Raw genomic sequence first — 27,897 nt, forward strand, 5'->3', positions numbered from 1 at the left:
ATATAACTCCCTCTAGTTCTCTGGTTGATTCATTCTATCTTCTTTCTTCTCAGTTATTTATGCTCAAGCATGTTTCCATAACGTGTTTGAGGTAGTTAAATTTTATGTTATACATTTTTTATGTCAATTACAAATAAGAAATTATATATATAAATATATGCACAAAACATGCATTTTATACAACTCTATAACAACAAAACAAACATCCTTGTCCATTCAAGTCAAGGGACTTGAATGGACATTTCTCCAAACAAAATACGCAAATGGTCAATAAATACATGAAAAGATGTTCAGTATCACTTATCGTAAGGGAAATGCAAATCAAAACGACAATGAAATACCATTTCATACCCATTACGATGGCTATTATCAAAAAACAGAAAACAAGTGTTGGTAAGAATGTGGTACTATATGGTCCAGAAATCCCACTAGGGGTATACACCCAAAAGAACTGAAAGCAGGGACTTAGGCAGACATTTTTGCTGTTCCTAGCAGCATTATTCACAATAGCCAAAAAGTAGAAGCAAACCAGGTGCCCAGTGATGGATGAGTGGATACAAAATGTGATGTACACATACAATAGAATCTCATTTAGCGTTAAAAAGGTGGGGCAGTCTGACACAGGCTACAACATGGATGACCCTTGAAGACACTGTGCAAAGTGAAATAAGCCAGTCAAAAAGGACAAATATTGTATGATTTAATTTATATGGGGCACCTGGAGGAGCCAAATTCATAGAGACAGAAAGTAGACTAGTGGTTAGCAGGGGCTGGGAGGAGAGGGGAAGTCTGTGTTTAATGGGTTCAGAGTTTCAGGTTGGTAAGATGAAAAGTCTTGGAGATGGATGGAGGTGATGGTTATGCAATGATGTGGATGTACTTAATGCCACTGAACGCTACACTTAAAAAGTAGTCAAAATAATAAATTTTATGTTATATATATTTTACCATAATAAAATGCATTATGCAAAATATAGAGAATAGAAAAAATAAAACAAATATCACCCATAATTCTCACCATCCTAGCATACCACTATTATGCTTTTCTTCTGGTATTTTCTGTTTCATGATGCATACTTTTATATAGTATTAATTTTCTTCATTGCTACCATGAAGATTTTGTAAATTATCTATACCTATGACATCAGAAATTTGCTCTGTTCATTTTTTAAAAAAAATTGGAAAATAATTTGATGCTGGATGTGTTTGTACTTATAACTTTCTAGTTTTTATATTATTTTCTTAGGGTAATTTCCTATACTGAAATCATTGAGTCAAACACATGAATCCATTTTTACCATTTAATATATGAGATAAATTGCTTTTCAAAAGATCTGTATTAAATTATAATGTTATCAGCAAGGTATAAAGGTTCTAGTCTCATCATGCCCTCATTAGAGATTAGGTCATATCATTAACAAATATGCTAATAGGAAAAAAATTGTATTTCACGATTTATACTTGCATTTCTTTTAAATTACTAGTGAGGTTAAATTGTTAACATGTCTCTATATGATGTTTTAGTAACTATATTTTCTCTTTTAAAATTGTCTTGACACACAATCTGCTGAGTTTTTATAGGTTTTTGTTAAAATTTTTTCATTTTATTTATTTTTATGCCATATTAAAATATTAAAATATTAGGTAATCAATTATGTTGATTCCCACTTTTATGGTTTCTTCTGTTGTTTCCAAAGTCTAAAAGCTCTTCCCACTCTAGATGACTATTCCATTTTTCTCCCCAAGTCTTCTTATGGTTTGATGCTGCACCCTGAGCTTCTCTCCTGTTGTAATTTACTATGGCGTATGGGATGGATTCTGATGGACAGAGGCACAGGGAGGGAAGAGCACTGTCGAAGTTTTGCAAGTAGGATCAAATCAAGAGTATGTGGAAAGTATAAGAATAATCCCCTTCTTTGGGTGAGATGTCTACACTGAGTAATGAAGATATCCTTAAATGTCCATCAATGGATGGATGAATGAATAAATAAAATGTAGTGTATGTACACAATGGAATACTATACAGCCTTAAAAAGAAAATTTTGTCATTTGTGACAACATGGATGGACATGAAGGACATTATGCTAAGTGAAATAAGGCAAAGGAAGACAGCTATAGTCATGTGTGACATAATGATGCTTTAGTCAGCAACCGACGGCATATACAAGGGTTGTCCGTAAGATTATAATGCCATATTTCTACCGTACCTTTTCTGTGTTTAGATATGCAAATACCATCGTGTTACACTTGTCTCCAGCATTCAGTTCGGTAACATGTTGTATAGGTTTGTAGCCTTGGGGTAATAGGCTAAATCCCATAGCCTAGGTGTGTAGTAGGTTCTGCCATCTAAGAGTGTGTAAGTACACTCTATGGTGTTTGCACAATGAAATCACCTTGTGATGCATTTCTCAGAATTCATCACTGTCATTAAGCAATGCATGCCTCTACTGTATGATCTCAATTATATGTGGAATCTAAAAAAGCTGGTCTCTTAGAAACAGAGCAGAAAGATGTTTATCAGAGGCTGGGGGAAGGGGAGGATTGGGGAAAGGAAAAATGTTGATCAAAGGGTACAAAGTTTCAGTTAGAATGGAGAAATAAGTGATTTTTAGTGATCTATTGCACTGCATGGTGACCACAGTTAATAACAATGTATTGTATATTTCAAAATAGTTAAAATAGATGTTTAACACTCTCACCACACACAAAAAATGATAAATTGGTGCGGTGATGGATATGTTAATTAGCTGCATGGAATCTTTCTATAATGTATACATAGATCAAAATATCACATTGTACACCATGAGTACACACAATTATTATTTGTCAATTAAAAATAAAAATTAAAAAGGAACTAATGAGAGAGGTAGAGATGGCAAGGAGGGGAGGGGGGCAAAGGTAGAAAGGGTCTGATCTCTGATATCACCGTAGATTTGATAGGCGGGGTCTTGGCTGTCGGGACCTGTGAGCAGCCGCCCAGCTTTTAATGGGAACATCAGTTAGATGAGAAAGACTTTGCCAAAGGAGAGAAAGCAGGTTTCAGGGTTGTGCCTGAGGAGCAGGGCAAGGAAGTGCTTAGGGCGTTAGAATACTTTATCCAAAATGAGGTGGGATTTTCATCTTTGCCCAAGGTAATTTTGTTCAATGTGATTTAAATGTGTTTGCAAAAGAAAGCGTGTTTTTCTAATTTACAGCAGAATAATTGAGCTTTGTCTTAGATGTACAGGTGTTAGGACCACATATCTTTCCTAGTCCTCTCACAAAACAAAAATAAAAACAAACGAAAAAACTCGGCAATTTTCACTGCATCGTTCTTTCTCTAGAGTCCACATAGTATGTCCATATGCTTACTACTGTCAAGTTTCCCAGGTTACTTGTTAAAAACATTACTTGTTTTTTAACTTTGACAAATATTGTATATCTTTATGGTGCACAATGTGCTTTGAAAGAGGTATACATGGTAGAATAGCTAAATCAAGTTAATTAACATCTACATCATCTCATGTACCATTTTTTTTTTGTGGTGGTAACACTTAAAATCCACTCTCATAGCAATTTTGAAGTACACAATACATCATTATTAACTATAGTCACCCTATAGTCACCATGTTATACAATGGAACTCTTGGACTTACTCTCTGAGGTTCCTTTTTAAAGACAAGATCTTAGTTCATTTTCATATAGATTCCCATTTGTAAAGGGATGCTCATTTAACAAATGCATTGAAAACAGTGGAACTTCAAATTATAAGAAAATTTAAAAATTAGAAATGCCTGTCTACAGAAGGCCTGTATTTTTAGATGGGCAGAATGCAGGGTATTTGTGGGGGGAAAATGTATTTATTAAATCAGAGCATCACTTAAAAGACTCAGGTGATAGTTATGTTTGGAGAACGCTTGGTTCCCTCCCATCCCCCTCTGCTGCCTCCCCTGTCACCTTTTGTGACATGACTGGAAGCTGGCAAGGAAATGGACACACTTCGGCAAAACTGAGCACAAGGAGAACTGCTTATTGAAGATCCGTATTCCCATGGCGCGAAGTGTGAGTGTCTCTCTGACGATGCCCTGAGAGGCTCCTGTCCTCCTCCCCACCAGCCAGGACTCAGGCATGGTGGAGACCCATGACAACGGTGCACGACCCCAGCAGCAACAACTCTTGCTGGGGTCGTGCACCAAAGGAGGCAGGGCTTTGGGTGAGGGAGTTAGAAGGCTGCATAAGGATTGAGAGATCACAGGGAGAGGGAAGGAAGAGAAGAGCCCCTGGGAATGGGTTTTGCCAAGGTAAAGGAGTGGCACGTAGAGCTCCAGACGGCTCTGTGGGGAAGGACAAGGACCTGGGGACAGCTCAGAGAATGAGTCAACCAGGAGAGAAAAACTCTCCCTAAATCTCCAATGGCCTTCAGATTCTGTATGGGCTGGAATAAAATGCTTAAGATTGAAATAAAGGACTGACTGGATATTTTCTGGGCGTCCCAAGATGGCTTGAACTGGATAATAGAGGATTTGTAGTATGCTGTCCCATATATATTATAAACATGACATATAACGTCAGGTTATATTTTGTAGGGATTTCCGTGATGATCCTAATCTAGCAATTCTTTCCTCTTCTGATATCCTGAGACATACTTTTCATTGCTATTGTCTTATTGACAACCCTTTTGTGGTTATCTGGACTGTTTTTTATATGATTATGTTTCTGGCTACTATATAACTTTTCATGATGGGCATGATAATATAGAAAATACACATGCTTTTATAGCAGGGCAGGCAGACCTGGGATTTGGTGCTTGTAATTTACTTTCTCTGAATATCTATGGGGTAATGTTAGGTACCTCTTGGAAATGTGGTGAGGTTTTAATGGGGCAGCCTATGAGATGTTCTTATTATCTACATCCCTGATGCACACACAGGAGGCCCTTAAGACATTCATTCCAGCTACCTCTCTTCTTCCCCTTGTCATTGTGCCTTTTCTCCCCACCTGGTCTGGAAGCTCAGCGGTGGCAAACAGCCCATTTGGGGCTTTTTGGCATATTCTACGGCATGCTAGGACAGTGTCTTGCACAGTTTAGGTCATTAATAATTACCTATTTATTTGGTTTGAGAATATGATAAAATAGTGAAAGATGAAGACAAGAACCCTCATTGTTTATATATCTTATGAGATTTATTTTTACATTTTTTCTCAAATGTAGTTTTCCATAATTACTAAAACTTCAGTATGATGACTAAAGAGTAAAATGGAATCACTGTTGTTTATATCTAAAGAATTATATTAACATATCAGGAATATAGGGTCTTATAAAATTTACTTACAGAAAATATTAGAATGCATATTTATTAGAGGAAGTTTTAGAGGGTTTCTTCTTAAGAGTCAAAGGAATACAGAAGAATATTTGCTTTTTAGGCTTATATTTCCTTATTTGAGATCTAATGGCAAAGTTATAGGTACATCTGTTTCTGTTACTCATTAATATAGTGTTGTAAGAATTTATGGAATATCCAGCAAGAAAAGACAACAGATACCTTGAACTAATAATGATAATTTTTTTTTTGGCTTATGACAACAATCACTTTTATTTTTCACAGTTTTGTGGGTCAGAAATTCCTAAAAGCTCATATGCAATAATGATAATCTCTATAGTTGCCACTTCTTGAGTTGACTTTATACTCATTTAATCTCATGCCAATGCTATAAGGACAAGTTTATCTGTATATTTTAATAGGACCCTAAGTTCAACAGTCCCCCAATGAAACATATTTTCCTGATGTATTTAGCAATCTGTCAGTCTTTGACTTCAACAGATGAGGCAGCTAAGACCCAGGAAGGACCTGTTGCTTGCCAAGTTCACACCAGCTGGTTACTAGGGTGTGAGAATCTATTTTCCACGAAGTAACATACAAAATGAGCCATCCTGAGTACCAGAGCTTACTTGACACATACTTACGTTGCAAAAAAAAAAATGCTTTGGGTTCTCTTTTGAAACTGAATACAAGATTAAACCCGTAAAAGAATATAAATCAAGCAAAGAATGATTAACCACTTCAGTACAGTGCTCACCGGCTGCAAAACCTTGCTCACAGCCGGCACTCATAGTCCACACGGTAGTGTGTGCCGTGCATTGATGACGAATCCGTTTTGCTCTTGTGTGATGAGGAAAGCTTTAAAGCACTGAAAGCTTGTTTTACTTTACAGGCAGCTTTACTTGTAATGGAAATCAGAATAGGTAACATATACATATATATTTTCATTACGTTATTTTTAAATGTTCACAATTTTATTTTGATAAATGAAAAATTAGAAAAGTCATACCACGGCTGTCGGCTAAAGTCACTGTGCGTGTTCATCTGTGGCTGTCAACTATAGTCCACGCTGGTACCGAAGTGGTTAACACCATAATGTAAGATTATGGCATTCCTCGCACCCCACCCTCCTTCTAAAAACAAAAAGTCTAAATTCCCCACCTTCAAAAAAAAAAGACTCTTCCATTATGAAAGAAACACTTGCAAAACTTACCAGATGAGACAATAAATCATTAGCCCACTTTATAGTATTTCAAAGAGATAACAGAATCTCCATGGGAACATGGACCTATGACTTCAGGAAGAGATAGGGAAGGCCAGTTGATCTGAAATTCTGAACAAAAAACAAGGCACAGAGAGCCCTATTTGGTCAGAAATAATAGAAAGAAGAGAAAGAGATGCTCCTGGGGACAGATTAAAAAAAAAAAACACCAAAAAACAAAAAAAGATCCTCACTGAATTGAAAACCTTCTGAAACTTCTCCAGTTTGTAGTCTTTTGAAAGGGAAAAAAAAATCAGAAAATCATCAGACAAAGCCTAGAGTAGCTCAACCATTTTGCACTGTGGCTGTCACTTTTCTTTTAGGATGCAGATTTTATTGGCATTAAAAAAATTACCTCTACAAGTCACCCTGCCTCCACGTCATTTCTGCTTCTCAGCTAATTTGGCACACACATGTATGCACGTGGGTTTTCTTCAGGTCCCTTTTGGCTGGATGCCAGCACCATGCTCCCACAGTACATGGAATGGACAAGATACAGCGTGAACAGTGAACTTTGCAGTGTTATTTACTACACAGCACGAGATGTTTAAATGGGCAAGATCTGGGAGAATGTCAGCCCGGGTGACACTTGATATGCAAACAGAAAAAGGAGTGTGTATTAATAGTTCTCTGGTCGTTGGCTTCTGTTAAAGCTTTGACGCTCGTTCTCTTCCCATTTGTGTGTTTTCTCATCGTTTCCTCTGGGTTGAAGTGTGTCCCTCAAAATTCATATATTGAGTCCCTAACCCTTACTGCCTCAGAATGTAAGTGTATTTGGAGCTAGAGCCTATAAAAAGGTAATTAAGGTAAAACGAGGTCATTAGGGCATGCCCTAATCCAAGCTGACTGGTGTCCTTATAAGAAGAGATTAGGAAGGAGACGCACACAGAGGGGAGACCGGGTGAAGACACACGGAGAGCGTGGCCATCTGCAAGCCAAGGCGAGAGGCCTCAGACGGAACCAGTCCTGCTGACAACTTGATGTTGAACTTCAGTGTCCAGAATGGTGAGGAAACCAATTTCTGTTCTTTAAGCCACCTCGTCTGTGGTGCCTTATTACGGTGGCCAGAGCAAACCAGCATGCCTTCAGAGGGCGGGTGTCCTTCATCTGTCTCCCCAACTCAAGGTGCTTTTGTCCTAACGTAGTCTCAGAGACCTTATCTCTGCGATTATCCCACGCCTCACCTGTGCTAGATTATTCACACAGGTACCCCAAGTCCCCACTTATTACTAAGTCCCAGTGCTACCTTGTTAGCTGTCTGTGAGGGACTTTGTCTCACTTGTTTGTCCTGAGGGCACTGCAAACTCAGTGTGTCCAAAATGATTTCTCCTCTGATGGGACAGATTTACTCTTATCCCGTTCATCCTGTCACCTGGACTGGAGGGTCTACAGCCATCTTCAATTTTCTTTTCTGATGCTTCGCATAGCTAAGCAGTCATCACCTTTCCTTGCTCTTCCTTTGTTTTCCTTTCCTTGGTGTTCTCTCTGCCTCCACCTTGGTTAAGTCCTACTGTGCCTTTGTCAGAGCCAGTCCACAGTCCACTCCTAACTGCTGTCCCCCTGCCCCCGCCCCGTCTTACCTTGCTGCCACACAAGTTGCACCAGCTAGATTAATCTTTTCTCTGCTAATCCATGTCTGTCTTCCAGCCTTTCTCCTGCCTACAGAATTTAGCCTGCCCTGAAATGTTATTACTAATATCTGATTCCTGGCCACCCTTGCCGTCCATTGTCCCCTGAATGTGTCCTCCACTCAGATGGGGTTATTTACTGATCCTGACCACACTTTGTGTTCGTGAGGAGCGACTGTCTCTTATTTCTGCCCCATTGGTTTTGGTCAAGACATTTTCCCTTCTTGAAAAATCCCTTCCATGTGTCCAATCTTACCCAGTCTTCAAAGGCAATTCACATCAAGGTCCTGTGTGAATCCTATTCAAAGACATCAGCTAGATGTATCTGCCTCCTTGAGCTTCCCCGACATATCTTGATTCCTTTTCCAACTCAGTTAACAAGCACCTCTGAGCCGAATGTGAAGCTCCAAAGACACAGCCATCTCTCCCTTCTTGATGTGACTTATGATGCTGTTTTTAGTTACATTTTAAACTCTCTAGAATATATGCTTTTATAACAAGAGGCTTTCAATGTTCCAGGCCTGGCTCACACTAAGCTCTAAAAAAATATTAGCTATTAAGTTATAAGCAAATAAAAAGCCATGCTAATTACAGCCCCTGGCACTCCCAGGGTTGTCATTTTTACAACTTGCTTTTCATTATTAGGTATATATTTTTTGGCATATGATGTAACTTCCTATCAGACTTTACTCCTTAAAGGCTGGGCCTTTGTCTTACATTCTTTTAAACATAGAACAATGCACAAAATAAGTGCTCTATAAATGTTCTCTGTTCAATGAAAAGAAATGTAGTACTTCTTAGGAAGACTAACATATGTTTTAATAGATACATTGACACATTGATCCACCTAAGCAAGGTTTACTGTTCAGTTCTTTTTTTTTTTTTTTTTCATAAATGCAGCAACATCTGCTTTGGAATTGTAAAGAGACTTTTTTTTTCCTTTAAATTTTTATAGGCTTGAAAAATAGTTGTGCTCCATAAATACCCCAGTATGAGTCATTTGCTTAACCAAACAGCTGCTTACTCATTAGCCAAATGCACTTCATTTTAAGTCATATACTTAAATGAATTTTCTCCTGTGCCTATCTCCCTCCCCCAGGACCCAGAAAAGTGATGTGCAGATACTTTTCTGGAATACTAAAGAGGTACAGTTCTGCCTTGGACATGGGGGGAACTACACTCCGTGATGTATGTAGCAGGAAGTCACCCTAGCTCAAGTTGATCAGCTGGCTGGATGCGCTTTGATTGTCCCTGAACACACATTTCCCCTTGTCTCCCCTGGAACATCCTCCCTCTTCCCATCCAAATCATCCTACCAATTCTCCCATCAGGCACCCTGTAGGGCTTTGTTCTTTTTCTCTTTTGTCACCATCACCTGCCTCTTATGCAGGTAGATAGTCTGTGTCAAGAACCACTGGAAGAAGTCATTTATTTCAATTTATTGCAAGCAAATGACAAGTATTCTCGTAAACTCTTTTGTAAAGATGGAGCTACAGATCAACTTCTATAATTAGTAGCATTCAGCTATGACTTTCTATTCTTCAACATATTTTGCATGACAAATAAAAAAATCATTTGTAACTACTGTACCAGACAAATACTGCTTAATTGTCTGCAATGAGATAGGATTAAGAATTTTATTATTTATTATTTTAATTTTTTTTGTCATGGGTCACTGAGGCTTTTTATTTTGCACATAAGACCCCTGGGGATCTCGTCTGTGGCCACCTTGGAGAAGACATTGCAGGTACCCATGGCTGTAGCTACTCAGTGGAAAGCAAAGTGAAAAACAATGGTTTCAGCCTAACACATGAGCTAGGGTTTCCTACAGGGTTCCAGGTGGTCAAACTTTGCTTCTGTAGACGTTCTAAGGAAGCAGTGAGAATGTCATAGGAGTTTATTGGTCGGGGTGGTGGGGTGCTTGTGGTGATGTGAGGGGAGGGGTCTAATTAGCTGGCCAGTGACCGAAGGGCCCACTGCTTACTTGGCCTGGGGGCTTCTGAAGTTCTTGCCTACAAACAGCCTTGCTGCCCAGCTTCTCCTCGATTCCAAGTAGCTGGTGGTGTTTGGCCACACGCTCAGAGAGGCTAGGTGCACAAGTCTTGATCTGTCCAGTGCAGAGCCCTGCCACCAGGTCGATGATAAAGGTGACTTCAGACTCCCCAGAATGATGAGACATCATGACGCCCCAACCCTGGGACCAGGCCAGTGTGTACTGAAGGGACTCAGTCACGGAGCTGATCTGGTCCACTCTGAGCAGGAGGCAGTCACATGATTTCTGGGTCATGGCCTTGGCAATCTGCTTTGCGTTGGTCACTGTGAGGTTGCCCACCTCACCTGGATCCCTGCACTAGCTGCGAACTTCTGCCAAGCTCCCCAGTCCTCTTGGTCAAAGGGATCTTCAATAGACACAACTGGGTGGTCCTTGGTGAAGCACTTGTACAGGTCAGCCAGCAGGGCAAGTGTGATGTACCTGCCGTGGTCATCGGAAGACTGGAAGTCAGGTGACGAGGGGCTCGGAGGTGGCTTCATCCTTGCAAGTGACCACCTATCAGTGTAGCCAGCTCTCCCAGTCACACTCTTCAGCGGCTATGGGGCTTCTTTATTCTCCACGATGTTAGGTGCAAATCCACCTCTGTCCCCACATAGGTGGCACCTTTCCCACATTCCTCCTTGATGACATTCTTCAGGTTGTGGTGAGCCTCCACTCCAATGTGTGTGGCTTCCCTGAAGTTTGCTGCAGTGGTGGGGATTGGGGGAACCATAAACACCTGCATGGCCAGCTTGTTGCCAGCATGAGAACCACCACTGATGACACTGAAAGCCAGGACTGGCAGGATGAGTTCGGAGTTGACAACCAAGTCAGTGATGTGGTAGTACAGGGTCACCCCTTCTCTATGACACCACCTTTGCGGATAGCAAGGGATAACCCCAGAATGGTGTTTGCATCAAACTTAGATTTATTTTCTATTCCATCCATCTTGATCATCAGCTTGTCAGTCTTCTCCTGTTCCATGACCCTCAGTTTCTTGCTAACCAGGGCAGGTACAATGGTTTTACTGATGTGCTCAACATCCTTTCAAGTACCCTTCCTCATACAGCAAGGGGCCCTAGGCCCTCACAGATTCCAGCAGAAGCACACGTGGGCACAGGCGCTCTGAACACACCTTTTGAGATGCAGAGATCAACCTCAACAGTGGGATTCCCATGAGCCTGAAAGATCTCTCTGGCATGAAGCTTGAAAACAGACATGGTGAATCTGGCTCCGGATCTCGTCACCAAGGAAAGAAGCAGAGGGTGCTGCAGACTCTGAGGCCAGTGTCAAGCCAGCAAGGCCTCAAGAATTTTATTTTAACTTAATAATACTTCTTTATTACAGATGAAGTCACTGATGGCAATGGATATTTGATTCACATTATTGTCTCTTATATAAGCGAGGTGATTCACACTGTTATCTTCTTTAAAAATGGTCAACATCATTAACAGTTCCTTCTTCAGAAGACAATAAATGCCCATGTTTTGGAAGAGCCCAGAGGAGAACTTTAATTTCTAGATAGACCAAATGAGAAGAAACAGATGGGGTTCTCCAGAATTTTCATCTATGGTAACCGATTCTCAACAGGATTCCAATCCAATGTGGAATTTTTCCAGCCTGCAGAAGATATCTTCAAATGCCCAGAGGTGACATGTGGCTGGCACTCATCTGGTATGAATGTACCTTGCTGAAATCATCAGGCATTAAAATCACTTTCATACCAGTTGGCAACTACCTATTGTCCTGAGCCCCCCAGCTATCCAGCCCCTCACTGGTGACACCCTGCCCCTACAAAAATGCTCTATAATTTAGCAACTGAAGAATTAATTCCTGACACAGAAGGGATTATCAAGACCAGGCTCTGACAGCCATTCTGATTGGTTTCTGGTTAAATACTTTGAATATCGCCCTGTAAATAGCACTTGTTTCCAGGTATATTAGGTATTAATTATTTTCTGGAAAGCAATCTGAATGAGCTAGCTCTGAGAATGAGAGCATCAACATCCCTAGAGTTTATTTTCCTCATCAGTGAAATGGTAGGGTGCCTCCGCTTAGTTTTCAGACTGGGTTCCAGAGTTGCCTCAGGGCGAGATTGCTCAGCAGTAGGAATCTGGCCCCACCTTGGGAAGACCACTCCTTTCTGCCTGCACTTCTCACTGGGTCTGCACTACCTTGTTGTTTAGAGAAAGGATTTTGAACACTGGATTTTTCTGCCAAAAAAAAAAAAAAAAATTTTGTAAACCACTAACTTAAATGGGCACTAATCTTTCATCTTATTTTAAAATTCTCAAATTCAATTGTAACCATAATTACAAAAAGATAACATCTATATAATGAGAGCAAATAGTTTGATTGGGCCTACTCTGCCAGGCATTGTTCCAAGTGCTTTGCATATTTAAACTCATTTAATCCATAGAACAATACTATGACCTTGTGTTGTAAATATTATTATAATCATTAAAGTTTAAAAAGAGTATATTCAGAGGTATTTATTTTTACTTTTATAATTTCCTTAGATACATTTGAGATCATAATTTACTCAAAGCTAATATTCTTACAATGACTATTTAATGAAATAAAAGCCATGATATTGTCTTTTTATGTGCTCCAATTACAGATTTCTAGGCATATTTTTAAGAGCATTTTGTCTTTAACTCTTGATTTCATCTTGAAGTCATCAGACTAGGAGAGTGGCAACTACGCCTGTACTTTCTCAATGGCTTATATTGTTTGTTTCTTCACTTTCGACCAAGACCTGGAAATCAGTTTTTCACGCCAGTCTGTGGACATGGGTCCAGGTAGCTATAAATGTGCTCTGATGCAATTAAAAGGCATTAGTGTTGATAGTCAGCTCCTGACTGCCTCTGCTCAGGTGGGATAAACAACCCAATGCAGATCCCTCATCCCTTCATCCCGATGAAATTCCTCATCCCTGTCCTTTTCCCATGAGTCTGTGGAAGAGACTACAGCCCCTGCCCGCCCCCATCTGCCTCCACTGCAGCGCTTCTTCTTGGGTGCTTGGTGCTCAGTATCTGCTTTCCTCTCCCAGGGCCCCACCCCTGGGCTGCTGCCTGGCTCAAGTCCTTGCTGGTGGAGGCACTGTCTTCTCGGTGAGCCCAGCAGAGCTGGGGAATGGAAACTATGTTACGTGAGAAAACTACAAGGTATATGGCACGAGGAGAAGGTTCTGGGAGTTCCTGTGTTTTAATAAAGTGGCAATGCCCATGAGAGAAGAATGACACCAACTTCTGTGGCCTTTGTGGACAAGAACAAGCTGCAGAGTGGTGGTGTCAGGAGGCGGGTGTCAGTGGAAGAGAGGGGAGACATCCTCTCCCCTGGAGGTGTCCACATGGGAGGCTGTGTCCACACAGAGGTTGGGTGACAGCTTGCAGGGACGACAAATGAATCCAACAGGATGTGTGGATTGACCGAATGAGCTTTCTGTGGCATCAACCATCCACCCCAGACTTCAACTATTTTGTTTTACTCATCCCAAAAGCATACGTTGACTTGTCATTCCTGATTTTAAGCTAAAAACAAAAACAAAACCCCGGCCCATTCTGAAATTTTATGATTTCAACTGATGTCTTGCTCAGACTTTTTCAGTAAATATTCAAATGAGTAGAATTAGATAGAATTCTTATACATTTGCATTTGCATATTGCCCTCTCTCTCTCTATTTTTGGTGGTAGGATAGAGTGGAAGAGAAAGGGCAAGAGGCATGGTTGGATAGCATCAGGAGTCAAAGCTTTAGCGGTAGCTTAAGCTAACAAGGAAGCTTTGTCAGGAAAATTTCAGACACTGGCCAGTGCAGAGTGGTGGGAACTGGGGGGTTGGCATCCTTGAAATCGCACCGCAGAGGTGGTTGGTGGCCCTGCCCACCCCTGCGGTCAGTGTGCCTGGAAGACCCAGACCTGCGTGGGGTGTGTTCTGAAGGCCACCACCCAGGCAGCCTGGGGATCACAGAGACACCTGCTGGCTGGCACTCCCTGTCCCTGTTCTCCCCAGAGCTATGCCTGATTTGGGCTGAGACAGCTGAAATTACACAGTGCATGTTTCAGACATTCCTGCTTTAATATGTTAATATCCCACCCACCATCCAGATGAGGACTCTGGTATCTTGTCCTATCTTTTTCTACACAAAAGGGAAACTGCATTACATGTAGAATTTTTCAGTGTAGCTGTTGCTTATCCCATTATAACTAACCACTTTGACGGTTTTTTTTTTGTCCTGCCTTGACATGCTTTCTGTATCAAGACCATGGAAAAATGCATTTCTTTATGATATTGCAAAAAATGACAAATTGAAGAGATTTTATCTCTGGAGACTGGGCTTTTATATCACACAGTACTCCTCTCCCCTGATGGCTAATCCAATGACATAATTCCACAATAAACAAGGGAAATCTAGATTAATAAGGCAGTGTCTGCAGAATAATCCTTTTACTCTTTGTGGCTTCTTCCCATAAGCCTTAAAAATGTTCATTAAAAATCCCCTACTTTATTGGCTTGGCTCCTTATGTTGGTTTACTCATTGGTATCCCCGTTTGGAAAGATTTCTTGTTTAGAACATTCTCGGCCAGGTCACTCTTGTTAAGTAGGGAGGTCTGGTGGCCCTAGTTATTATTCTTTTGAACTGAGTTAATCAATTCTTTTTAAAACAAATATCTGTCAGCCTTTTTTCTTTTCTTTGTCAAAATTAATAATTCCCATAAAAGCCATCTATTTAAATTGAGTCTCATTGTCAGTAACTTGTACAACCTGGAAAAATAAACTGAATTATAAATATTGGCCTTGATAAGTAAGTGCCAAAAATACTTTAAAAAAGAATTAAAATTTCTTTGTAATAACTATCAAGATTATTTAGCCAATGGGGTCCCTGGAAGACCTTTCAGACCTATTTGTAAAAGAAAATGTACCCTGGCAATTCACGAGAGAACTTAGCAATGTTCATTCTGCTCCTGGGGCAGGTAACAAAATCCAGTTTTTCATTTTGCCCTAAACAGTTAAGAAGATAATCAAGTCAGTTTGGGATTGGGTTGTGCATAGGAAGGCTGCAAAAGATTACAAAATAGCCTCCCCCTGGCAGAAATGTAAAAAAGCCATTCCGTTTGTTTTCATTTCTGCCAAGGATTTGTCTTCAGGAGGCAAGCAGAGGAAGAGAGGAAGCCCCTGGTGAGAGTGGTGAGAGGGCACAGGCAGGAGCCCCTTCCTGCTCCCGCCACGCACACGGCAAGAAGGTAGGAAATCAACTGCACAGGGGAAAGAAAAGGAAAAGGAGTTTGGAAACAAAATAAGACAAAGCTTCTTTTGAATAACGGAGAGGACTCTTAGGAAAAAGGAAAATAACAGAATACATTTTTGTTCACTGATTAAATTTCAGGGCAGGATATTCGTTTTGAAAGAAAGTCAACTGGCTTTAATCAATTGTTTTCTTACAGAGCTTTGTCCCTCCATGTGTGACAAAGTTATCAGTCATTTATTGACAGATTTAGAATGTGTGCTTAGAATGAAATTGTCAAGGTTTCCTTGTCTTTCATCCTTCTGGTGAAAATCAGGAAGGGGAGAAAGGAAGGGGTGTGGGGGGGAAAGGAGAGAAATATTTTATGAAAGTGACAACACATTCTTGCATTTGATTTTTTTTTCCCTGATAGAGTTTCAAGTGGATTATCACAAGGAAAGGAAAAACTCTAAATTAAGCAAACATGGGCCTGGCTGGGGATTAGTTTAACCTCGGCTTTAATGGGAACTCCTTGGCAAGGCAGGGGGGAAAGAACACACTTTCCCTTCTCGCGGGATCACTGGCTGAGCTTTCTAGAATCAAGGAGCAGAGACTTCATTGATCCCACTTAAAAGCTTGTATTGTCGAGATGCTGAGAAGAAAAAGTTTTAGATTTTTATATAGCAGAAAATGCTTTCTATTGAACCAAACAGAAGACCAGACATATGAGATGGGGAATAAAAGGTTCCATCTAGAAGGCCGACATTTGTAAAAAAAAGACAGACTTTCCTTAAACTATTGTTTGCTCTTTGGTTTGTTAAGAGTGTCATGCATGAAGGAAAAAGATAAGGAGAGAACCACAGAGCTCACCTCAAATAGTAAGACTCTGTTTATTAAACAGAACATTCTGTGGTCGGTGGCTCTCCTTTTGCTATGGCCACCTCTTCCCAGTCCCCGCCCTTCTCTGCCTGCTCTGGGGGGTCCAGGTGAGGCTGTGGCTGGCAGGGGGTGGCAGGAGACAGCTCTGGGTCCTTCAGTGCCACTTCCTTCCCGTGTCAGTTTTTCGGCACTGAACTGTCCCTTGGAGGTGGCAGCCCCACCACTGGTCCCAGCTCTAGTGCCTGCAGGCTTAGGAAACCCTGTTCCTTCCCCTTAGGTGTCCCCTTGGGCCCAAGAGGAGACGGCTTCCCACTGTGCTCACTTTTGGGTACCTCAGCCTCTAGGCTTGCTTTCTCTCAACCTTGCCCGCTGTTCTGTCAACAGTTCCATCTTTAAATTCATTTTAACCCTCTTAAGTGGTATTCTCTTTCCATGGGATTCTGACTAATACAGTGAGACTAAAAGTATCTCAAACCCTATGGAAGCCAAGGTGAACTGAAATTTCTAGTTGCACCAAACCCGGACGATGGCTGCTATACAGTGGAGGGCAAGCCATTTATTAGTTAGACAATTCTAAGCAAATTAGGTTATAGAAATTCCAAGTGCAAAAGACCTGAAGAAATGAATGAAAATCAACTACGATTAAGTATATCAATCATACACTATTATAATCATCTGAACTACCTATGCTAAATTCCAAATTCCAAACAGACTTCAAGAATTGTTCACAAATAAATAATGTAAACTATCTAGAATGATTTGTGAAATTTTAAGCAGGCCAAACTCACAATTCAGAGCATAACTCATATAATATTATAGATTCTATTTTTTTAAAAGAAAAATTGATTTGTTGCTTGAATATTAGAAAATTTGCCACCTATTAAAAAGGCATGGGAACTTGGCTGTCTGCTTGTTCTGAGTCTGGCATGTAAATGTAATTTTAGAAAATGTAAATAAGTTTTGCCATTTATAGCTTTTGATTTTTTAGTTTTGGCCCTATTCTTTCTGTAGGTAGTGGCTGGCATTATGGATAAATTACTTAATATAGTCTTGTTGCTGTGGAATTCACTGAGTGGAACAGAATTGAGGATGCAAAGTGAGAAAGCTGAGGGGTGAGAGTCGAGATGTTCTCAGAATATCCTCAAAAGTGACAGCGTTGCAAAGAAGCTGGGAGAGGCGAAGGAAATAAAAGGAATGGTGGATACGAGTGAAGGTTAAAATGAGGTAAGAACTAAATATTATACTAGCACCTGCGGTCAGTCTTTATAATCGTTACTTTCTGGCAATGTCTTCTCCTCTGTGTCTTGTTTGGCACGAGAAGTTCGGTTCTAAAGACCTTTCCAGGAAGAGCTTGTCACCAAGCTAAAGGGCTCGTGGGGTTGGGCAAAGCCTCTTCCAAGAGCTTGTGAATAATATGCATGTAATATCCATATAATTCCAAAAAAGTAAGATTAAACAAATTCTTTTGTTACTCTCAGACCCCATTTACTGCATTAGCGGCTGGTAATTAGATTTGAGCATCGTTCCCAATCCTCTCGAGAGATTTCTGCTAGCAGCACTGCCCCCTAGTGTTCCCTCGCTTTGGTGCAACGCGAGCAAAGTTAAAAAAAGTCGAAGATTAATTTTCAATGCGTATACTGTATTTACCAGTGTATCGCTACATGAGAATTAAGATGTCTTTCTGTGGATTATTTAGACATTTTATCACATTTACTTATCCTAAACTGGCATAACATTTTTCATCATAAGTGAATAAAAACAGAAGTAAAAGTTTAGATACCAGTAAATAATTTCTGAATTAATAAACCGAGAAACAAATTACCTAATACTTTGAAACACCTATTATGTTAGATATGTAAGGAATGCCGTTTTAAAAGTGATGTCTGGGCTTACTTCAGTACTTAACTTTTAAAATTTCTGATATTTCAGAATAATACATTTATAAATTTGCTCTCTAATTTGGGAGAAATAGTGCAAACAGGAGAGAAGGAAGAGTTCTAAAATTTGACATATCTAATTGGTTTTGCAATTATACTTTAATCAAGAAAATTATTTTGCAGAAAGTCCATTTTGATGAGATGTATAAATGCTATTTAGAGTTTTAGAACAAAGTGAATTTAAAACAAAGCCTTTCTAATAGTATAGAAATAATAACTATGTGTTTATCTGCAAAAACTGAGATAATTATTTTCAAAGTATTAAAAATTGAAAATTTCAAGGAAGATAAATTGTATACCAGTGTTTTCTACGGTGCAGTTAACATACCACTGGTGATAAAATAAATTACTTAGGCATTGCAAAGATACAGACTTTTAATTGTTATGCACTTATTTTAATGAGCAATAGTGAAAATGTAACTGAGATATCAAGTCTATGATTTCATAGTTATTAATATTTAGGACTATGTTACCCATGAATTATAACATTCACGCTCACAAATTTTTAGTAACTTTTACTCTACCACTAAATTAGATTAGAAGTAGAATTTGTAGAGTTTCCTAAAGCTGGATTTTGCTATTTTTGTCCTTCTGGTGTTATTTAACATGTTCCTTTGTCCAATGTATTTCCTGTAAGTTGTTCATAGAGCAGTGCTGTCTGATGGAAATGCAAGCCGCAAATATAATTCTAAATTTTATAATAGGCATTTTGAAAAAGAAACAGGAAAATAGTTTTAATAATATAATTTTATTTAATCCCATAGATCCAAAATACTATTTTAGTATATAATCAATATTAAGAATGATTGAGATTATTTATATCCTTTTCTCATATTAAGTTCTTGCTATTCAGTGTGTATTTTACACTTATAACACAGCTCTATTTGGCCTAGCCACATTTCAAATGCTCAGTAGCCACCTAGGACTAGTATTTAATTAGAGACATCATCAGACTGAGGTTAAATTTTTGGCAAAAATATTCCATAGGTGATGGTAGCATATACTTCTATCCAGAAGCACATCTGGTGGCCTTTTTGTGATGTTGGCAGTCATTATCATTGTTTACACCCAAAAATTCATTAAAGGTTGCAAAATGGTGATATTGGAATTTTAAATTCCTTCTTCATTTATTAGATGGAGCACTTCTATTAAGAGAAACATTTCCTTATCAACTATTTAGTTACTTGGAATCGTATAGAGAAGGCAGAAAAAATGTTTGATCTCTTTATTTGCTAGTCTGTAATGATTTTGTTTTCCTTACATTTTCCAAGGATGATCAGTAATATTTTATTTTTATAGTGTCATTAAGAATTAATGAATTTTAATATTTAATGTGTATGAGTCTATTGCAATTATATTTATTATTGTTCAAATTTTCCCATCTTTGTCCACTAAGAGCCTCTTTAACTTGATATCAGAGTTCTGATACCACCAAAGCAGCTTAGGATATTCCAGGCCCATCTTACACATTTCCTGCCACAAACCTGTAATCAGCTATTTCTTCATGGAGCCCTCGATTCCTTTGAGTGGAAAATGGTGTGTAGAGACCATGATCTCATTGTGAGGGGTTGAGCACTTTCTAAGCCTTTTCAATGAACAAAGCTAGGAAACATATATTTTAATAAAATAATAATATTCATCATAAACGCATAATGATAGTTCCTCTTCTAATTCAAGAGTGGAGGATTTTTTTTTTTTTTGCTGTATTCCCTTTTCCATGTCAAATTTCAGGTTTTTAATTACATGAATATAATTACTCAGTCTCCTTATCCATAATATACACACAACCGTCTTGGAATAAATATTAAGACTACCACCAGCAAAATGATTACAAAAGCTAGTTTAAGATTCTGTGCAGTTGTTTTTGTCCTTGATTACATTCCACTTAAGATAAACTGTCACACTGCTGTGTTTAATCACTTGGAATCCTCCCCTTGGTGTGGTTATGCCACCTACTGGATAGACAGGTTCAACTGTCTCATTTTGCTTTTGCTGTTTAGGCAATTGCTTTATTTTAAATTTAATTTTGTTTTATAATTATGCAAAGTTTTACATGACCCTAAAGTCAAACTTACAAAACAAATCTAGTTTCTATCTCTGTCTCCTCTATCCTGTTTCCTTCCTCCACCTTTAGATAACTACTTTATTTTTAAATGTTGTGGTTTATATTTTCTTGAATATATTAATATAAAATTATATAAAATTAATATATAACCATATATTTTTATTCCCTATCTCCCCTAATAAATAAATGGCAGCATACTTTACATGATTTTCTCCACCTGAAAAAATAAATATTATCATTAAAAGTCTGTTTGTGTACATGGTAACCTGGAGTGTTGGATTTTGCTTTGTTAGGTAGTCTGAAAATCTTTTTAGAAAAATAAATTTAACAGGTGAATTTATTATTGATAGGATCTAAAAGTTTGGTATCAATTTTGTCATATTTATGTTACATATATTTCCATATATATAGGTATATACACATATACATATCTATATACCTATATCTTATACATTTCTATTTTTTCTCTATATGAGCTATATTAGTGCTGGTTTATGAACTGTTTGCTACCAAGCCATGATGACATATGTATAGAAAAATTAAAAAAAAAATTTAGAAACATTTAAAGTAATTTGACATTGCAACTAAGTCCAAGCATGTGATTTTGTATTTTACAAAAGTATTGGCTTATAAGTGATTGGAAAAAACAAGTGATCCTTCAATACAGAGAGTCTGACCAGCACTTGTCTTCACTATTTGTTTGCACGAGCATGTGTTCTCTCTCGTGTGTGTATTTTTTGTATTTAGGAAGGTTTGTGCTATTTTGTTCTGATGACTTTTTATTAATATCTGTTTACAATTTCCTATTATATGGTTTATGATTTTATTAACATCTGTATATAACACCTTTAAGTCCCTTTTTTACTACTATCTTTTGATATCTTACTACGAACAAAACTGAAATTAGCTAATGATGCCTTCTTCATCTTCTCCCTTGTGCCCAGCAGAGAGCTTATTCTACTTTTTCTAGTCTCTTTCCAATTTATGCCCCCCTCATTTTTTGACAATTAAGTGTATATACAGCAAATGGCCGTTACATTTTATATTCTCTCCCTTATAAACTACGGGCACTCTGAGTTGTACAAGTAAACATACACTTAATGTTCACCACCAGTTTTACTGTTGATGTCTCTTTGGTCATTTTGGTTGTCTGAGACTTGCTCTCCATAAATTCCCTAGGAAGGCTCACAGGCACAATACTGTCTGATTTCTTATATGTTCATAAAGAATCGTGATCCTGATATTGAAAGATCAGTTAGCTGGATATAAAATCTTTAGCTTCCATCTGCTTCCCTTGTATTTCTTAAGTATGTTACACCATAGTCTTCTGGCAAAAAGAATTGCCATCAAAGTCTGATGATAATCTGGTTTTCTTTTTCTTATAAGGGATATTGACCTTATAACTAATGCCAAAAGGGACTTTTCCTTTTTATTTCAAGTTCAATAGTTTTACTACACTATACTTAGGTGTAGGCCATTCTGATTCAATTTTACCACTTATGTCCTTAATATGTAGGGTAAATCTATTTTTATGTTAGAAAAGCATCTTTTCTTTAAAATTAAGCAACAGAATTCTATTTAAAATATTTTTCAAAAAGAAATACACATTGGAAATTAGACAATTTTTTATTATAATGAAAATAAAACTAATGTAATTGAGAGTGAAATGTATAAATGAATGTAGTAGGAAAAGTTTGAAAATCAATAATCTAAGCTTCCACCTCAGGAAATTAAATTAAAGACAAATATAGCACAAAGAAGGTAAAATAAGGGAAGTAATTAAGAAAAGAGAGAAACCAATAAAATTAAAAGCAGATATATACCATAGAAAATCAATAATGCCAGAAGTTGGTTTTTTGAAAAGGTTAATATAATTCATTAAAATCTAGCAAGACTAATCAAAAAGAAAGAGAAAAACTAAAAATTACCAACACTAGAAATTTAAAAGTGATATTAGAATATTATTATTATTTTTATTTTTTATTTAAGTGGATTTAGAGTGTTCAAGTAGTTTTTTGTTACATGCATGAATTGTATAGTGGAGAAGTTTAGATTTTTAATTTACCTATCACATGAATAGTGTTGTGTAGTACAATAGAACATTGTACAATAGAACATTGTATTTAATAGGTAATTTTTCATCCTGCATCCATCCCTTCCACTCCCTCTTCTGAGTCCCCACCGTCCATTTAGTTACTCTGTATGATGACACACAACCATTTCTTAGCTCCCACTTATATGTCCAGTGAGAACGTGTGGTATTTATTTTTTTGTTCTTGGGTCACTTTACTTAGAATAATGGTCTCCAACTCCATCTAAGTTGCTGCAAAGTACATTATTTCATTCTTTTTAGTGGTTGAGTAGTAGTATTCCATGGTATATATATATAAAACACATTTTGTTTATCTACTCCTCAGTTGGTGGGCACATAGGTTGGTTCCATATATTTGCAACTGTGAATTTTGCTTCAATAAACACAAGGATACAGGTGTCTTTTTTTAATAAAGTGACTTCTCTTCCTTTGGGTAGATCCCCAGTAGTGGGATTGCTGGATTAAATGGTAGTGACACGGAAAATGTAGGGCACCGGGATGCGGCCACTTGCCGCCTCCCCGTCACTTGGCATCTCCGCGGGCCAGCACTGTGCATGGCTAGTTGGAGGGCATGCTGCTAGGGGCCCGCGTGCTGGAATGCCCCAGGGGCCCACATACTGCCACCTGCTTCTGGGCCCTGCACACTGACCTCTGATGTCCAGGCCATGCTCCGTGCTTGGCAGCCTCCTGTCATCCGTCCTGGGTGCTGCCATGATCCTGATTGGGTAATTTTTGAATCCCACTGTTGCTGATTGGATGTTAAAGCTTGTTGCTGATTGGATGTTAAAGCTTGTAGTTGATTGGATGCTTTTTTAGCCCTACCAAGGGTATAAAAGTAGGAGGAGACCAAGGAAGGAGGGGCAGAAGATCAGAAGACAGGAATGGAGCTGTAACACTTGCTGGGTTGAGCCTGCCGGCTGAATAAAGACTTCTCTGACTCATGTGCCACTTGGTTCTTTCCCCAGTCAAGAGCTGTAACACTAGCCGTACACCATGCCGCAACAGTAGGTCTACTTTTAGTTCTTTGATGGTAATTTTTTCTTTACTAAAGTTTAAATGAGATGAGTTTTCTTGTACTTGTAGAAGGGAAGGGTGGGCAAGGATATCTTCCTAGCTCTAGAGATCTAGAGCTCCTTCCATGTTTTTTCTGGACATATTTCCACCTATGTATGTGATATTTGTTGGCTCTTTACTCCTCTTCTCACTTTCATCTGGATCTTTTCCTTTCCTTTGCTTTCTTTGCTCCTATTGTTTCTTCTCTGCTCAATGCAGGTCCCACTCCCAGCAGTTGGTCCTCAATATGGGGCTTTGTCTTGGAGGAGATGTCTGTTACAGGGTCCCGCTTAAGAGTCTACAGGGCCCTGGCTGTTCCAGCACAATCTGGTTCTCTTGCGTTAATCCACAAATAGAGCTACCAAGACTGTATGGAATGTCAGCTGTTCTTCCCAGAATGGCCCACCAAGCTTTGCAGTTAGTACTTGCTGACCTCTGACTCTTGGGGCCATGAAAAGCCCCTTTTCCCTCTTTCTGTTTCCTCTAACACTTTCAAAGGTCTTAATATCACCAATAGTTTATTCCAACCCATACATATTTGGAGGTTCACAGGGGTGTGTTTTCTCACAGTTTTCTTGTAGATGCTGTCTGTGGGATTTTGCTTTTGCTAACAGTTGCTGTGTTTCCATGGGGTGATGTGGGGAGGCTGAAAAATTATGTCACCTTGCCACCATTTTCCAGATTACTTTAAACAGCCAAACTTTTAGACAATGTGCCTATGTCTATGTTAACAGTTTTTCCAACGCACTGTGCAGTTGACCCTTGAACAAGCAACATAAGTTTGAACTGCATGGGTCCACTTATAAGCATATTTTCTTCTCCCTCTGCCAGCCCCGAGACAGCAAGACCAACCCCTCCTCTTCCTCCTCGTCAGCCCACTCAATGTGCAGATGACAAGGATGAAGACCTTTATGATGATACACTTCCACTTAATGAATAGTAACTATATTTTATCTTCCCTATGATAGTCTTAATAACATTGTCTTTTCTCTAGCTTACTTTATTGTAAGAATATAGTATATAATACATATGATACCCAAACTATGTGTTAATCAACTATTTATGTTATTGATAACGGTTGTCAAGAGTAGGCTATTAGTAATTAAGTTTTTGGAAAGTCAGAAATTATACACTGTGTGGAATTTTGACTGTGTGGAGCTGGTGCCTCTAATCCCTGCATTTTCCCAGGGTCAACTGCATTGTTTAATCATGGTGGTCATATTGATGTCCATACATGTTAATACTGGAGCCCTCAACTGTGACTGTCTCTATAGTTTAGAGATCTGTTGGTGTCTTTTCACACTGCCAGGCTTCTATCTCTCTCCCCACTCCCCAATCTGTGAAGAATCTCCAAGTGGCTCTTTGCTGCTACTGTCCTAAGTGTTCCAGATGCTGATATGGAAGCCAATGGAACATGGACTGCCCATCTGGAGTGCTCCTGAGTGATCACAAGGCCACGGGACAGTCACAAACATCTCTGTTTCCTTTCCTCCCCAATGGGCTGTTCACACTGATTCTTAACCAGTATGGTAGAGGATGAGGCTTAGAGAGGCATGGCCCCAATGGGATCAACATGAGGAAGGAATGCACTGGGAGGAAACAATAGTTTGATGAAAGCTTCTCAAGTGATTCTAATAGACCTCCTCAGAGTTGTACTGGGATCCTCTGCTCCTTCCTCATGGGGAGGGAGACCGTGCCGTGGACTTGGTCCTGGGTCCATCTCACCTGGGCATGCTCATTCAGAAGGCTGGGAAGTGACCAAGATTAAGAGATTGGAGAAAAAAGAAAAGAAGGCAGTAGCCCAAGGATCTATGGGGGGGGGGAGTCACCATCTTCTTCAGGTGATTAATATTGAAGCAGGTGTATCTTCAAGGTATTTAAAGTGAGTTGTGCTTACTGTTCAACTAAGAAACTCTTCCAACTGTAAACAGAAAATAAAATCTTTCCTTTTACAGGTAGAGATAATGTATCGAATGGGAAAGTTTGAAAGAGGTGGCATTTTGGGTAAAAGTGTTTCCATCAAAGATAAACCAATGATATCGAATCTGTGGCTATCTGAATAGAGGGAGAAAAACCAGGAAGGCAGAGGTGCTGGGGAGAGAAATATAAGAGAAACGGAGGAAATTCCCAAGAGGAAGACAGGGAGCAGTATGTGGATGTTGGAAACGGCCATAAACTCTGCCAATATAATAAACACGTTTGTGTCCATTTGTGTACAAATAAAGGCACTGTGTGGGAATCTTAATGGTCTGTCTGGATGCCAGGACTCGTACAGCCACAGGCTCCAGGGAAGGAAGATGGCCATGTGTTCAGTAACATGGTTTGAAGGCAGACAAGGGTCAAAGAACTGCTGGTCTGACTCAAGTCTTGGTGGATGATTTAAGGGTTTAATTGCATAGACTATTCAGGATAATTTCTGAGGAACCCACAGAAGCTACAGTGTCTAGGGCATATTAGCAACTTAAGGTCATTTCATAATTAAACAAATGATTAATACACAGGGTTCACATGTAAGTAGACTTTTTCTCTGTAAGCAACAATATTATCATTCAGACCTCAGAGAAATAGATAACTTGATATTCCTGACCCTTTTATGTTTTCTCTATTTCAGATGCTGTTTCTTCCGTAATTAAAGCAGTAGCATAGGAATTGAGGTAATTGAAACTCAGTTCTCCTCTGTATGGTATTAATATTTTCCCAATCATTTGTGTTTCTTTTCCTGTTTCCTGGATATGGAATTAAGTACTGTGACTTAAGTACTGATTAGCTAGGGGAGGTCCTTCCCCCTCCTCCTTCTCTCCTGGGTGGCCCTGTCTTCCCTGCTTCCCTTCTGAATTAACCTGTTCTTCACCCGGATATTAACATTATCCACCTCACCCCTGCCCCTGTCATTCAAGGTTGGTGTTTCATTTTTAGCCCTGAAATATACATGAATTAGATCACCAGAATATTCACTGATAAATCTTGTGAAAAAACAAAGAAAGGAAACTTTGTGAGTCAGAAGAGAAAAAACTAGTGAGTCACTAAAAGGGGGGGTGTTTCTATTCTATTAATCTCAGCTACACAGTATATAATTACTTCCACATGAAAGATTTTCAGTCTTCATCCAAATAATGTATATAAAACCATGAACAAGTCAAACTATAAACAAACGGGGCACATTTTAAAAGTTACACTTAGTGTTGAGCTTGGAGACATTGCATTGATTTCTGATAAATTATTGTGCGTTGACCTTTTCCCTTGGTAATTTCTTTCCATATTACGTTTCCCAAAAAAGTCAGTTTGAGCTCATAACTGCCTTCAGAGGGGAGGGTGTGCGTGCATGTGTGTGTGTATTGAGTGGAATGTGCTGGGTTCGAGAGGCATAGTGGAAAGCTGCCAATTTACTTTGAAATGTAGATGTATGTTACCCATGACCTTAACCAGTTTTCTATTTTAATTTGGGATATCTGGGGTTCATGGGCCCCATTCTTCCCATGTTGCTGCCCCCGCCACGACTTACTGTTTGTAGTGTCTTTGTCATTCAATCAGGAATTCTCTGGAGCAGACAGGCGGACTCTAGTGGCAGTCAGTGGATCCCAACGTGGATCTAGCCTGTTGGAAGCAAAATGCATGCTTGAGTCTCATGGTCACATACAAATGACATAGGAGGGGTGACAATCTTATAGGAATTTAGAAGCTCTCTGGGCTTTTTTTTGTACACTAGACAAATGTCTCGGATGTTTGAACTTCTATTATCGTGTCTGTTTACTTAAACTTAAGTCTAAAACTGAATTTACATTTTTTTTTCTCTAAACATTTATCCTTCTAAATTTCCTTATTGTGTTTTGGTGATATTATGGTCCCCAGCCCCTCAGTTTTCCAGATTTTTTTTTTCATATATTTACTCAATTCAGTTATTTATTCAACAAATATCTATCCAGTTGGTGTGCTGAGTGGGGCACTCTGGGGTGGGAGGCAAGGCTGGCCCTGTCCTCAGGAGTTTATGACTCAGCAGGCCCTCCTGGCATCCTCTCTCCTGCCTGTCCCCCACGCCAGGCGCGCCTGTGTCTTCAGTTTCGTCCTTTCCACCCACCGTAGGGGTCTCCTCCACCAAGCCAGGCCCGCGGCAGTGCTCAGGGGCTTCCCTTAGCCTGGAAGTTAAACCTTTGTAATGCAGTTTCCCACTGTCTAACCTGTTCCAGCGGCACTCAGGCCTGGCTGGGCACCTCATTTTTCGTGGTCTGTTTGTCTTTGACACAGATGCCCAGGAACCCGCCTGTAGAGTGAGTGAGTCAGTAACGTTCCTGGTAGGTTCCTGCTGCCTTGAAAAGGCCGCCGTTGTCCTTTCCTGGGCAGTCCGCACACCCCGGGTAGGTGATCCGGATCCACAAGCATCGTCCTTCAGAGGCGTCACGTCACCCGCCTCCCTGCCTCTGAGTCTCTG

At 39.3% G+C, this 27,897-nt stretch overlaps 1 protein-coding gene, 1 long non-coding RNA gene and 1 pseudogene across 8 annotated transcripts in view; 1 reads left to right on the forward strand and 2 right to left on the reverse strand.

The window, feature by feature from the left end:
* The window catches only part of DLGAP1 (DLG associated protein 1), an 882,341-nt gene that overhangs the window by 433,500 nt on the left and 420,944 nt on the right, over positions 1-27,897 (reverse strand). For all 7 annotated transcript variants that reach the window (XM_020282327.2, XM_012745935.3, XM_012745931.3 and 4 more), the window contains exon 4: positions 26,974-27,065. The gene's annotated coding sequence lies outside the window, so the exon portion shown is untranslated. The remainder of the gene's footprint in view (positions 1-26,973; positions 27,066-27,897) is intronic.
* On the reverse strand, positions 9,826-13,002 carry LOC105860879 (alpha-enolase pseudogene; annotated as a pseudogene).
* Positions 15,257-27,897, forward strand: part of LOC105860881 (uncharacterized) — a 48,583-nt gene continuing 35,942 nt past the window's right edge. Inside the window, exons 1-3 of the long non-coding RNA XR_012912808.1 lie at positions 15,257-15,464; positions 17,336-17,548; positions 26,083-26,125. This is a non-coding gene — a long non-coding RNA (uncharacterized LOC105860881). The remainder of the gene's footprint in view (positions 15,465-17,335; positions 17,549-26,082; positions 26,126-27,897) is intronic.

The sequence above is a fragment of the Microcebus murinus genome, chromosome 17 (genome assembly GCF_040939455.1).
Source record: "Microcebus murinus isolate Inina chromosome 17, M.murinus_Inina_mat1.0, whole genome shotgun sequence".
In the NCBI taxonomy this organism is placed as follows: Eukaryota; Metazoa; Chordata; class Mammalia; order Primates; family Cheirogaleidae; genus Microcebus; species Microcebus murinus.